The 11,882-nt window shown below is 37.8% G+C and overlaps 1 non-coding gene across 1 annotated transcript; it reads left to right on the forward strand.

Annotated features, from left to right (window-relative positions):
• The first annotated feature begins 11,507 nt into the window (after positions 1-11,507).
• On the forward strand, positions 11,508-11,614 carry LOC120256055. Its single transcript, XR_005535174.1, has one exon. It is a non-coding gene; the product is annotated as a small nucleolar RNA R71 (small nucleolar RNA).
• Positions 11,615-11,882: the final 268 nt, after the last annotated feature.

Genomic DNA, 11,882 nt, shown 5'->3' on the forward strand with positions numbered 1-11,882 from the left:
TTGAAGGATTCCTCTCCTAGGCTAGGTCGCCGATGGCTTGCTTAATGCTATGACGAAGAAAGAATCTATCAAAGTTGGTGAAGAGTGCTCCCCAAATTCGGTAAAGACCTCCTCTCCAAACCCTAGTCACTTTGCCTCTCAAACGCTATCAAAGTCTCCAAAAAAATAGGGCAAAAAGGCTATTTATACACAAAACCCATGTCTACCATGTGCCTTCACGTGACCGTGTGAACCTCCATGCACCCATGCAGGCTACGGAACAGCTCACACAACTGGGTATTCACCCTTTTCAAGCCTCCTTAAGGTAAGCAATCAGGTACGTCAAGCTAGTGACATTAAACAAGCACTTCTTAGGAGGCAACCCACGCTTTGGTTGTTTTATTTTCTCATGTTTTCTTAGTTTAGTCTAGTTGTTTTCTTTGAGTTTCTTTGATTAGTTGGTGGTGCTCTTGATTAATCCTTTGCTCCATTCTCGTTAGTTATGAGCATTTTCATTTTACAATTTTCTTGTTAACTGTTAAGGTTGCAGGCCAAGCATTTTGAACTTTGAATTGAGGAGAAACAAAGGCCTGGAGTGCTTCCTAGGCTAAGCATAGGGTAAGCATGGCCATGCATTTTGCTAGAAGTGAAAATCTTGGGGTTTTTAGGAAGCACGGGCTAAGCACACCGGTACTTCCCATTTAGTATGGTTTGTGTGCACCTTAGCCGTGTTTTCTTTTCTAGGAAATTTGCTGATAACATGTAAAAAGCATGGCTCAAGAGCATGGGGTAAGCACGTCCCGTGCTCATGTTGTGTTTACCCTAATTTCTTACTTTTGTGAATTGGTTTTTATTGTCGAATGTAGGTTATCATACCAAGCATAAGAGCCACAACAATGATTTTTGAGCATCACCAATTTCTCTTTTCAATAGTGTTTTTCTTTTGTCTTTAATTTTTTTCTTGAGTTACACTTGTGCGCCCTTTTTCTTTCTCAAGATGTGAGCCATATGAAAGCAAGGAACCTACGCATTGAGAGCGGTCACATCACTCCCTCACTTAGGAAAGTTCCTAAAACTTCTCCCCAAACTTTAAATGTCCTCAATTTATTTCTTCATGCATGCATTTTTTACATCGAGAACAATGTACGGTTTAAGTGTGGGGGAGGGTTTTGCTGTTGTATTTATTGTGATGAGGCATGACTTAAAATGATCTATCATGTGTTTTGATAGAAATTCCTAAGCCTAGGGGGACATGTGTGTTATTGTCATTTAGTTTGAATTTAACTATAGACTCACTTTTGCTTTGAAACCCTAAGTCCATTTACGTTTTTTGGTACACCCACTTGTGTGCAGGAAAAAACCTAAGTCTAGAGATCTTTAGTTTGCTTTCTCTTGACTTCTTTTGTTAAAAAAAAAGCACTAGAAAGTCGGATTCCATTTTGGGATGCCCTACCCTTTTTTTGTAACTTTTGTGTAAAAGATGGTAGGAAGAGCTATCGCCTTAGAAGAGTAAAAGCCGCTCATGAGTAGTTGAATTTTGGGCATACAAGTGTGCATTTGATGACCTACCGGGAGAAATGGGTACCTCTATGGTGTATGAAGCTACTACCCACTTAGCGAGTTAGAAAATAAGGTCTTCTTGAACTAGGTCGACCCGAAAGTATGGGGCACACTTGTTAGGGTTTCTTCACACACACACATGAGTAAGTAGGAGTAAGAGTGAAAATTTTACATTAGGCATTCATTGATTTTCACTAACCACCAAGTGTCCCTCTACACTTAGGAACCTTCTATTCTTGTGAGATCAGAGGTCATGCACTCATTTTATTTCTTGTATGCCGAGTGTTTTGCTTGAGGACAAGAAAATGTTCAAGTGTGGGGGTATTTGATGAGTGCATTTTTAAATATATTTTTTTTACCTCTCTCATGTATTTAGCTTGTCTTTTAGCATGTATTTCTTGTGATTCGATGCTACATAGGGTATTAATGCTTAACAGTGTAGGAAAACAAGCCTTGGGCTGAAAGAATAAGATTTGGTACAATTTTCAGGGTGAAAAAGAGCTCAAATATACTTCACCAGGAAAAACACAACCTCTACACGCCTGTGCTTTTTATCCACGCAAATTTTAGGAGTTTTCAGAAGAAAATAAGCACAGAGATGCTTCTGGGAAGCACGGCCCAGCACACCAGTGCTTAGGTCGTGCTATTTACTACTTGGGAGAAAATTCTCATTCTTTTTAAGCACCAAAAATCTATTAAAATCACGGTGTAAGCATGCCCTGCTTAGGCCGTGTTGAGCCCAAAAGACACCTTTTAAGCCAGATCCACATCATTTTGGAGGGGGTCTTCTTCTAGTACATCTTGGGGACAACGGCTGGCCTTCTTTCCCTTCACTTTTCTGGGGTTGGAGATGGATCTAATGAATGGAATAGAATTTAGCCGGCGGGAACATCATTGGAGCAACGTCGAAGTGATTTGGGAAGTAATAAGGGAAGTCTTTCATGTATTCTTTCTCTTGTTTTCCTTGGCCTTTTATGGATCTGTAAATCTATGAGGGGCTAACCATTCTCCGGTGCCCCAGATCTATGAACTTGGAGTTTATGTGCATTTTGGCTTACTCTTTTGTAATGGGTATGTGTTGGGATCTTATCATTCTAATAAGTGATTTACCATGCAAAAAATACATGCAAAAACGCAGTGAATAACAAAATATTTAACGGTAAGTAAACATGATAAAACCCTAGCGCATGCCATAACTAGGATTAAATTCTAAACAAATAGATAATTAAAAGTTATAACTTTCTTTTGATGACGATTCTGAACGCACCCTTGTTTCCTCGAAATCGACAGGGACTGCGAATCGCGACTCCCTTCTACTATCACATACACAAGAACGCCTCTAGGAATCAAGCAGGTATGCTAGTACCTTAAGAAACAAAACTTGTTTCTTAGTTCGATAACAAGCACCCGAGATTCAAGAGAAAAGGGACTGTAGGCGCAGCGGCGGCCGGTTCTGATGGCGGCAGCCAAGGGAGAAGGGTGGGTGGCGGCTAGGGTTTCTTAAGAGACAATCTCTCAATCACTTTATCTTTTTTTTCTCACATCTTCACATTAGGGTTAGACCATCTATTTATATTGGCAACCTAAAACCCTAATTTACGAAAAAAACGCTTCACTCCTAATCAAATTAGGAATCTCTTCTTTACTTGATTAATTAAACCATTTTAATTAACCAAATCGATTAGATTGGATCAATACTTGATAAGACCCAACCCGAATGAGCTATTCACTCCACCTAATTTAGGTTTTTCACTAAAACCCTAAATAGGTGGTCCAATAAGTAACAAATACTGAACCATGATCCCGGCATTCTTAGTCTACGATCCTGTAGGTCCATTTAATATTGCCAATGAGTTTAAACAATTTTAACGCTAATAAATCATAAATATTCTCTAGCAAGATAATAAGATTACTCAATATGAAATGAAAGTCAATTTCGATAATTAACAGAACCTATAGCAACCTCATGGAATCCTTTGCCACTGAATATCTTAATTAGCACAAGGCATGGAGCGAGTCACCCTTATTTTAATGATAATTAATTTCTTGATCTCTTAGTGAACTGACTAGGTCAAGTAAATGATTACTCTTATCATTTCCCTTGGGCGTGGCCACGCACTACTCAGTCTCACTAATCAAATGTCAGGTGATATTCACTCTCTCTACACAGAGGGACAATCCCTTCACTTCACTCTGTCTCTCAGCATGAACCGCGACATGCCCAAACATACCCGTAATTGCCACTCAGTTACAAATGACGTTAGGCGTAAGTTAAAGCATGTAAGGATTCATCCGAGATCCATAGTGATTTCAGGTCGAAGGATTCGAGTACAAGAATTGCTTGAGAAAAACACTTATGACTTTACAACCATGTAGTGTTCCAAGAGCAGATCGATCCTGGTACACTATTCCCTAACATGTATCTATGTCCTTTAATCGATATCCCACATCCTATGACCCGTAAAACAAGGTCATCTCACGAAAGACATACTAGTCTTAATTTATTTTCATTCCCTTGAAAATAATCGACTAGGGATATTTAGATTATTGTTATAGTTTATGCTTCAAGGTTTTACTATCCAAATCACGCATTTGATAACTTGAGCAGAACCAATATTCAAGGATATTTTATCTTATTAACTATTCATAGAAATAATAATAGATCTGGGCTAGGGCTTACACTAACAGTATGGAGTCTTATTGTTTGTTCTTATGTTAAACCTTGTGTTACATAACTTGACTTGTATGATTTGCGCAGTTGTGATGGCAAAACTTGACGTGTATTAATTGCCAGAGTTGTAGTTGCCATTTTGTGATTGTAAAACTTGACGTGCATGATACCCGTAGTTGTGATTGCAAAACTTGATGTATTTGAGTGCGGTAGATTGAACATTGCTTCTACAGCATACATAGGAGTTGTAGGATGTACCTAATAGTTATTGTAGAAGAGTTAATACATGTTTTTCTAGGTTCAAAACTGAAAATAGAAGATATTCCGAAAAGCAAACATAGCATTTGGTTTTTGATTCAAAAATGAAAAATAGGAGACATTCGGGAAAAAAAAACTTAGGATTATGTTTTTGATTGAAAAGTTTGAAAATTAGGAAACCTTCTGAAAAGAAAACATAGGATTATGGTTTTGATTAAAAAATAGTAGACATTCCGAGAGGAAGACATAGGATTATGGTTTTGATTTAAAAAAAAAAATAGGAGGCATTCCAAATTGATTATATAGGATTAGGGTTTATATTTAAAATCGAAAAATAAGAGCATTCCGAAGAGAATGCATAGTATTAGTGTTTTGATTGAAAAATATGAGACATTCCAAAAAAAAAACATAGAATTAGCGTTTTGATTAAAAAAATAGGAGGCATTCTGAAATGAAAACATAGGATTAGGGTTTTGATTCAAAAATAGAAGACATTCCTAAAGGAAAACATAGAATTAGTGTTTTGATTCAAAGCCGTAAAATAGAAGGCATAAAAAAACATAGGATTAGGGTTTTAATTAAAAAATAGGAGACATTTTAAATAGAAAACATAGGATTAGGGTTTTGATTCAAAACAGAAATATAGGAGATATTTGGAAAAGAAAACATAGGATTAGAGTTTTGATTGAAAAATAGGAGCCATTCCTAAAAGAAAACATAAACATTGTGAAAAGAAAGTATAGGATTAGTTTTTTGATTCAGAAATAATAGACATTACAAAAAGAAAACATAGAATTACTGCTTTGATGAAAACTAGAAGATATTCTGAAAAGAAAACATAGGATTATGTTTTTGATAGAAAATGAAAAAATAGGAGACATTTTAAAAAGAAAACATAGGATTAGTATTTTGATTGAAAAATAGGAGACATTCAGAAAAGAAAACTTAGGATTAGGTTTTTGATTAAAAAATAGTAGATATTCTGAAAGGAAAACATATGATTAGGGTTTTCATTCAAAAATGAAAAATAAGAGACCTTCCAAAGAGAAAACATAGTATTAGGGTTTTGAATAAAAAATAGGAGACATTCAAAAAAGAAAACACTTGATAGGGGTTTTGATTCAAAACTGAAAAACAGGACATATTCCAAATAAAAACATAGGATTAGCATTTTGATCGAAAAATATGAGTCATTGCAATAAGAAAACATAGGCTTTGGGCTTTGATTAAAAAAGGAAAAATAAGAGATATCTCATCAATAAAACATAGGATTAGTGGTTTGATTAAAAAATAGGAGACATTCTGAAAGGAAAACATATTATTAGCGGGTTGATTAAAAAATAGGAGACATTGCGAAAAGAAAACATGGAATTGGGGTTTTAATTCAAAACAGAAAAATAGGAGACACTCTGAAAAAGAAACATAGGACAAGTGTTTTGTTTCAAAACTGGTAAATAGGAGACATTCCGAAAAGCAAATATAGGATTAGTATTTGGATTCAAAACTGAAAATAAGGAGATATTCCAAAAAGAAAACATAGGATTATGGTGTTGATTGAAAAATATGAGAAATTACCAAAAGAAAACATAAGATTAGGGTTTTGATTCAAACCAAATAAATAGGAAACATTCCAAAAGGAAAACATTGAATTCTTGTTTTGAATGAAAAATGGGAGACAGTCCAAAAATAAAACATAGGACTAGGGTTTTGATTAAAAAATGGGAGATATTCCTGAAAGAAAACATAAAATTAGGTGTTTGATTGAATACCGAAAAATAGTTGACATTCCGAAAAGAAAACATATGAATAGGGTGTTTATTCAAAAATAGGAGACATTCCGAAAAGTAAACATAGGATTTGGGTTTTAATTCAAGACAAAAAAATAGTAGACATTCCGAAAAAAAAAACAAAGAATTAGGATTTTGATTAAAAAATACGAGACATTCCGAAAAGGAAACACATCATTAGGATATTGATTAAGAAATAAGAAACATTCTAAAAAGAAAACATTGGATTAGGGTATTGATTCAAATCCGAAAGGAAAAAACATAGGATTGTTGAATTGATAGAAAAATTATAGAAATTTCAATAAGAAAACATAGGATTGGGGTTTTGATTAAAAGTAAAAAAATATGAGACATTTCAAAAAGAAGATATATGATTAAGGTTTCGATTAAAAAATATGAGACATTCCGAAAAAAAAATCTAGAATTATGTTTTTGATTCAAAATAGAATAATAGGAGACATTCTGAAAATAAAACATAGGATTAGGGTTTTGAATCCAAACCGAAAAATGGGAGCCATTCCAAAAAGAAAATATACGATTATTGTTTTGATTAAGAAATAGGAGACATTGTGAAATGAAAACATAGGATTAATGTTTTTATTCAGAAATAGGAGGCTTCCGGAAAACAAACCATAGAACTAGAATTTTGATTTAAAACCGAAAAATAGGAGTCACTCCAAAAAGAAAAACATAGAATTAGTATTTTTATTAAAAAAAAGATGATAATGGAGTTGAGCACAAAGAAAATACAATTGGATAGAAGATAGGAAAAAGGAAATATGGTAGTAAAGGCGATTAGATTAAGTGACGACAAAAAGGGAACAATGCCATGGGATGTTCACCTTGTACTAAAGGGATGCTCATCTACTCTTAGGTCCCTATCGGTACATTTTTAGGGTTCTAGTGTGTGCTCAGAAGCAATGTGGCATCTATGGTTCTTAGTTGCACCAAGTTTTACTAGCGTAACTATGGTCTCATGGACATCAAGCTTTGCAACCACACAAGGCAATCGCAACTATGACAATCCACACATTAAGTTTTACCAAAGCAACTATGCAAATCAAACACATCAAGTTATACCAACACATAATTAAATTCAAGAACCAAAATAACTCCGTAGAATCAAAGAGTAAAGGTGTTAATAGTATCCAAAGTACAAAGATCACACCCCGGGGCACCGTGGCCAATTAGCCTCACATGGGTGGGTACAACATGGAGGAGTAAAGACTATATCTAGAGAAAGAAGACATAACTCCCTTAACTCTTAGATATGCCTCCAATGTCGAGCTCCTTGTGCTAACACAACTTCTCTTGTGCTTCCAACTTACTCCTTTACGCCTTAAAATGTGTGGATAAGCTCGATCTTCATCCTCATCAAAGTCCTCCCAGTGGAGAAAAAGATGCCCGAACAAAGATGATCATGAAAAATCTAGAAACTGGGGTTAAAAGGGCACCATTCGGGCTCAACATGGTCTGGGCACGATCATGCTGAGAAGTTCGGGAGTAGGACACGATCGTGCATAGGCACCCAGCTCGTGTCAATAATTCTCCAATGAGTTCACCGATGGCCTAGGTTATTTGGGGGCATTGACACGACCGTGTCCTGACCGTGTCAATCTTGCAAATATCCTTCAGCATCGAAATCGCAATGAATCACAAATGGCTGAGAACTTCAGAGGGTATGACATGAGCGTGTCCCGCCTGTGTCCGACTTGAATACTTGACTCCTCTAGGGTACTTTCATCCGAAATTTGCTTCAAAATGTACTGAGCCCCTGAAATCTGCACATATGACAAAAATAACCATAATAGAATTGCTCATGTATAAAAGTACACTTGAGAACAAGATAAGTAATGAAATTGGGGTATGCAATCATATATACAAAGTGTACTCATCAAGAAAGCTCTCTGGGATGCTTGCCGTCCGCTTTCTTTGAACGGGGAGCCATTCCTATAAAAATTGAAAAGAAACGATCAAATCAAACTTAGAAATAGTTTCTGCAGGAATCCACAAGGTCGTGTGGAAATTCCACACTCTTGTGTAGATCTTAATGGTGTGAAAAGTCTGCACCGCCAAGTCACAAAAATCATCCAAATATATCACAAATTCATTCTAAAAAATTTCTAAAAGAATATACCCACCATTTACACATGCAATCGAGATAGAACCTCCAAAATAAACAAAAACAAATCAAGAATGGATGAAGAAAATAGATAGGTGAAGCTACTCGACTAAATAAGAGTGGAAACTTGAATCACTACTGGAAAAACTCACTCAAACCTCTATAAATAGATGGAGAAGGTTCAGGAAGGTGAAAGGAGGCATTCGTTGAGTGTTTGGGAGTTATAGAATGAAGAGGGATGAGTGGGGTTTTAAAGAAAAAATCACGTTTCTTGGCGTTCTATGCATCCAAATGGGCATGTGGAAATTACCCACGCCCATGTGACCCTACATGAGAGCTCACAAGGGCAGACACGCACCCCTGTATGCTCTAGTGATTGCCTCTGACTGTCTCTGAATACAACCACATGGGTGTGTGAAAATTCCCAATGCTCGTGTGCCCAACCAACAGGGGCACCCACACGCCCCTTTGTCCTCTCTGTCCTCTTGAGAAAATGGCTAAGTGTTCCACACGCCCCTGTGGAAATTTCATACGGGCGTGTGTATGCTCATAGGTGCACTCACACGCTCCGTGTGCTCTTGGGATGTAGGAGAAGTCTCTGCAGAGTTTCACACGAGCGTGTGGAAATAACCCACGCCCGTGTGCCATTCACAGGGTCATCCACACTGGCAGACACATGCCCCTGTGTCTTCTCAGGATGGAGTTTGAGAACTCTGAAGAGATCCACATGCCCGTGTGGAAATTGCCCACTGGCGTGTGACCATCACAAGGTCGTTCACAGGGGCATTCACACGCCCCTGTGTCTTCTCGGGATGGAGAAGTTGAGCTATGAACGGAAATACACGCTCGTGTGAAAATTCCATATGGCCATGTGTCCTCTCTGGATAACTCTGAAGAAACTACAGACTTTGCAAAAAAAAATTCTGCAGCATTCATGCACATACAGAGGCTGTATAAACACTAAAACTTAACCAGAGAATCATTTAAACATGCTCAAATGACCTAAAACTTTGACAATCACCATTAAGCATACTAAAACGCCAACAATCCACTTTAAAAACACAGCAAAAGCATGAACAAATCAAGACACCAACACTAAAGCTCTTATTTATGCAAATACTAAACTAAAACCTAGAAAAACAGTAAACGGTTAGGTTGTCTCCAAAGAAGTGCTTGTTTAACGTCACTATATTTGACGTACCTGACCTTACCTCATGGGGGATCATAGATGAAGGTTTCCCTCTTACCTACAACTTGAAAGGACGATGAACATAATCTTTTCAAGGTAGAGGGAGTGTTATCAAGCTTGTTACCACACAATGGTTCGTCATCCTTACTCCATGCATGCACATCCCTATTATCATTGGGGAGCTTCTTGTGACGTCTCCTTACTCTTTTCATCTTTTGGACCATCCTCTTCATGATTCAAGGAGTCGGTTATAACTTGTCTTCTTGACCAAGTGATAAGACTTATTCATTCTCCATCTCCTGATCTAGCAATCCTTCAAATGGGTCCAGACACATCATTTCCTGCATGTATCATCAATTATCTCATCAATGGTGTCAAGAAAATACAAAGTCATTAAAATCAAGAGAATGTCACATGGCTTCGGCAAGGCAATATGTCAACTTGTCATCACCAACTCGTAATGTCAACTTCCCACCATCCATGTCAATAAGAGCCATGGAAGTGCACAAGAATGACCTTCAAGTATGAATGGAACCTCGGCATCCACATTAACATCCCACACCACAAAGTCCACGGAAATATATACTTGTCAACTTATACAAAGTACGTCTTCAATGATATCCCTCGGATGTCTAACTGTTCGATCGGCCAATTGAAGTGTCATCCGAGTGGGCCAAGGCTCTCCCAAGCCTAGCTTTTGAAAGAATGTATAAGGCATGACGTTAATTCTAGCCCCTGAATTCGCTAATGCCTTCTCTTCACCCTAAGTTACCAATATTACATTCGAGTGATAAAGCTTACGGGGTCTTTCTTCTTGTTCAGCATATTCTTTTGCAGCACCGCCAAGCATGAAGCATCTAAGATCACAGATGCACTCTCTTCCAACTTCTACTTATTAGTCAAGAGGTCCTTGAAAAACTTTGCATAACGAGGCATTTGAGACAACACCTCTACAAATGGGATGTTTATGTGCAACTGCTTGCATAGACCCAAGAACTTCTTGTATTGCTCATCATTTTGGTCGTTCTTCAAGCTCAAAGGTTAAGGGATTCTTAGCTTGTAAGATGGGGAGTGCCGACTCCTTCTCTTTGGCTCTCTCCCCAACCTCCATGACCTCAGGTGACTCAATATTTGTCTTCTTACTAGGAAGTCTACTCTTAACTTCACGACCATTTCACAAAGTGATCGCTTTCACATGTTCTCTTGGACTGGTCTCCGTGTTGCTAGGAAAACTCACTTGAGGTCTTTCTGAAAGTGGCTTTGTAATTTGGCCCACTTGATTCTCCAAGTTGTGCAATGATATGGTGTGGTTGTGAAGTGTGGCTTCAACTGATTGAAATCATTTCTGACGATTGAATGAACTTGGTCAAAACCTTCTCCAAATCTGTCATCCGGTTCTCCAACCCTAAAACTCTATTCTCCATGTTTGGGGCTTGTTGTTGTTGTTGGAAACCCGGTGGTGCCATAGCCTTCTATTGCCCTTGATTAATCCAAGAAAGGTTTGGGTGGCTGCTCCACCCTGGATTGTAGGTGTTGCTATAAGGATTCCCTTGACCTCTTATTTCATTACCTATAAAATCAATCTATTCCACAGAAGTGCTACCACCAATAGAACTTGGGCAATCAGATGGAGCATGTCCTCCCCCACACCCAGTGCAACTCATCACTGCCGCCACTCTAGGGAAAGCTAGAGCGTCTAACTTGCTCAATGATTCAACTTGGGCAGCTAATGATGTGACTGCATCAATCTAACGAAGTCCGGCTACCTTCTTTCTGTCTCGTGTTTTCCATTGATAATTGTTCATATCCATTTCTTCAATAAGATATCGGGCTTCTTCGAGGGTCTTACTTCCTAAGGTACCTTCTGTTGTAGCATCAAGTAATTACTTTGTACTTGGATTCAAACCATTGTAGAAGGTTTGGATGATTATCCACTTGGGGAACCCATGCTGAGGACATTTCCACACGAAATCCTTGAAAATATCCCATGTCTCAAAAAGAGACTCCAATTCCGTTTGCACAAAAGAAGATATCTCATTCCTAAGCTTCACGAATTTTCCAGGAGGGAAATATTGGGCAAGAAAAGCTTCTACCATCTCCTCCAATGTAGTGATCGATGCACTAGGTAATGAATGTAGCCATTGCTTTGCTTTCCCATTCAAGGAAAATGGGAAGGCCCTCAACTTGATAGCATCATCTGTGACACTATTAATCTTAAGCATGTCACACACTTCCAAGTAGTTCTCAATGTGATTGTTTGGATCCTCATTGGCCAAACCATTAAACTGTGCCGACTGCTGTAACATCTTGATGAAG

This window comes from Dioscorea cayenensis, unplaced genomic scaffold (genome assembly GCF_009730915.1).
Source record: "Dioscorea cayenensis subsp. rotundata cultivar TDr96_F1 unplaced genomic scaffold, TDr96_F1_v2_PseudoChromosome.rev07_lg8_w22 25.fasta BLBR01001278.1, whole genome shotgun sequence".
Taxonomy (NCBI): domain Eukaryota; kingdom Viridiplantae; phylum Streptophyta; class Magnoliopsida; order Dioscoreales; family Dioscoreaceae; genus Dioscorea; species Dioscorea cayenensis.